Genomic DNA, 2,642 nt, shown 5'->3' on the forward strand with positions numbered 1-2,642 from the left:
TTAATTATAAAATATATGTATCATGAAGACAGCAAACTTTTGTAAATTTCTAATTTTCTTAAATCAAAAAGAAAATTGGAAATGTGCAAAGACAAGCTCAGTTCTCTGTAGTTAGATGACAGATATGCTATTATGATAACAAATCATTGTTATTTGGGCCCTCCTAGTGGAAAGAGGCTAGCTTTTGTAGTCAGAAATGGCATGGAGCTGTGGTCTATATATTAGCTGAGGGATGTCAAACAATGGAGGGATAGTATCAATTTTCAGGATAATTTTGAGACTTAAATGAAATAGTGCATATATAATACCCAGCAGGGGCCTGACAGACATGAGCACATGGCTCTCCATTCATGGTATTTGCATTAACTTTTTTTCACAATAGTTCCAAAATAAACACATATTCTTTTTTTTTTTTTTTACTTCTTTTTATTTTTGTGGGGGGAGGGAGGTAATTAGGCTTGTTTGTTTGTTTATTTTGGAGGAGGTACTGGGGATTGAACCCAGGACCTTGTGCATGTCAGGCATGCACTCTACCACTTGAGCTATATCCTCCTCCCAACACATATTCATTTTTGCTACTAGCAGTTTTCTCAATAAGGAAAAGAAAAGAAGCCTCCAACTTTAAAACATCCAAAACAACTAGAAACCTCAGTCCATCTCTATTGTGACTCAGAATTTGAGTAGGACTCAAGCACCAGTATCAATATTTTAGATGTATTTCAAAGGTTCATCTATTCTCCCTTGAGAGTGACATATTAATAAGAAAATTAATGGTATTTGGTTTGTTTATAAATGTTTATTTTATGAATTATTTGAAAAAAGGTTATAATTTTGGAGGACTGGGAACAAATGATAATATTCTTACCTAAGTCAATGGTCTCACTAAATACGTGTTACCTTGAAATGTATTAACAGTGTTAAGTGGTAAAGATAAGTGCATAATGTATAAAAAACAGGATAGAGAGAATGATTATACATGTTGTATTGACATATAGTATATATTATATATAATATACATAATATATATATTTACACACATACACATATATAGCAGGGGGAGAGAGAAAGAGAAAGTCTTCTAGTCATCATGAGGAACCTTTGAAATAAAGTTTGCAATTCAATTTGAAAGTGTTCTTTCTATGTAAATCAGGATAACCAAGATTATACAGCTGTAACCAACATTCCTCCATACCTCAGCGACTTAAAAAACAAAACGCCATCTCTTCTCACACCAAATTCCTATCATTTATAAACTGTGGGCTCTTCTCTGTGTTTTCAGTGTCCTCATTCTAAGAACCAGGCTGATGAAACAGCCCCTACCTACTTAAGAGCATTGCTGGTTTCAGCAGCAGGGAGAAGGAGATACTGCCTAGTGTCATAACAAAAAAATCAACCTGAGGTGACACTTGTACTTCAACCTATTGGACTGAACTGGTCTCACACACCAGACAAGGATGAGAGAGACAGGAGGTGAAATTCTGACACACTCCCAGAAGAAATGGACTATTTGGAAAATGGCACTAGTGACTATCGAGCTACTGAACCATAAACCAAGTTGTCACTGGCTCAAGGGCATCTAGAGCACCTGCACTCACTCAGCAGCCTGCAGAGAGTCTGGCACTTAGACGGGGCCCAGAAAAGAGTTACTGAGTGAAGAAGTGTATTGTTGGAGATGAAGCTGAATGGCAGTAGTTGTAACAGGCTATTTTCTTAGTAAACTTAAACTATCTATTGAGGAAAGGCTGAGATTTGCAGTCTATGGAATCAGATGAAATTAGCCTGCACTGCATGGCAACTTATAATCAATACCCTCTAATACCTTATTTTAAAAATGTAAATGAAGCCACCTACCCTAAGGTAGAAAGCAAAAATTTTTTAAGCTGCAATACTGTTATAATACTAAATCAATCTCATTTCAACCATAAGAATGAAGCCACACAAGAAAACCCAGCTGAGATAGGTTTATAATCCCAATAAAAAATCAAAATTGTACTTACAACCACAGATAGAAATATATGGCTCTGGAAAATGTCACTGTTTATAAATCCAGGAGCAATTTTAAAGCAAAGGGTACTGATTGACTAACACAGATCTCCTCAACTGAACAATCTAGAATGCCCACACACATTCCCTTGATTTTTCCCATGCCTTGCCTGCCAGCATTACATGTGTCATCTGGCAGTCAGTTCACTGACACCCTGTAGCTCAGCTGGATAAATGAATCAGTAAACAATGAAAAATATGTTGAGGCATGCTGTCACTTAAGGAATAAGTGTTAAGCTGGCTAGAATTATAGAGAGGAGGAAACAGGATATGGAAACAGAAGAAGAAGGAATGTGTGAGTGATTAAATATGAGGTCATGTACAAGGGATCACAGGACAAGTCAAGGAAGGATTGTTACAATGGAGACATTCAGAGTAAGATGGATGAGATATATGTTCAAAGTACAAACATGTAAAATTTTAAAAAGTCAAGTGTTGTTTCAAGCAATTCATTACATTCTATAAAGGTGATGACCAAACCAAACTCCAAAACATAAGCAACTAGAAATACATGTATATGAGGCATTGTGGTTCAGCCATTCGGTTGCTACTCTGTGAACTGGCATTAGTCCTTGGGTAATTAGATTGCACTGCCTGCT

General features: G+C 36.3%; 1 non-coding gene across 1 annotated transcript; it reads right to left on the minus strand.

The window, feature by feature from the left end:
* Positions 1–479: 479 nt before the first annotated feature.
* TRNAV-GAC (transfer RNA valine (anticodon GAC)) lies at positions 480–553 on the minus strand. The gene has a single exon. It is a non-coding gene; the product is annotated as a tRNA-Val (tRNA).
* Between the last annotated feature and the right edge of the window lie 2,089 nt (positions 554–2,642).

This window comes from Camelus bactrianus, chromosome 30 (assembly GCF_048773025.1).
Source record: "Camelus bactrianus isolate YW-2024 breed Bactrian camel chromosome 30, ASM4877302v1, whole genome shotgun sequence".
Taxonomy (NCBI): Eukaryota; Metazoa; Chordata; class Mammalia; order Artiodactyla; family Camelidae; genus Camelus; species Camelus bactrianus.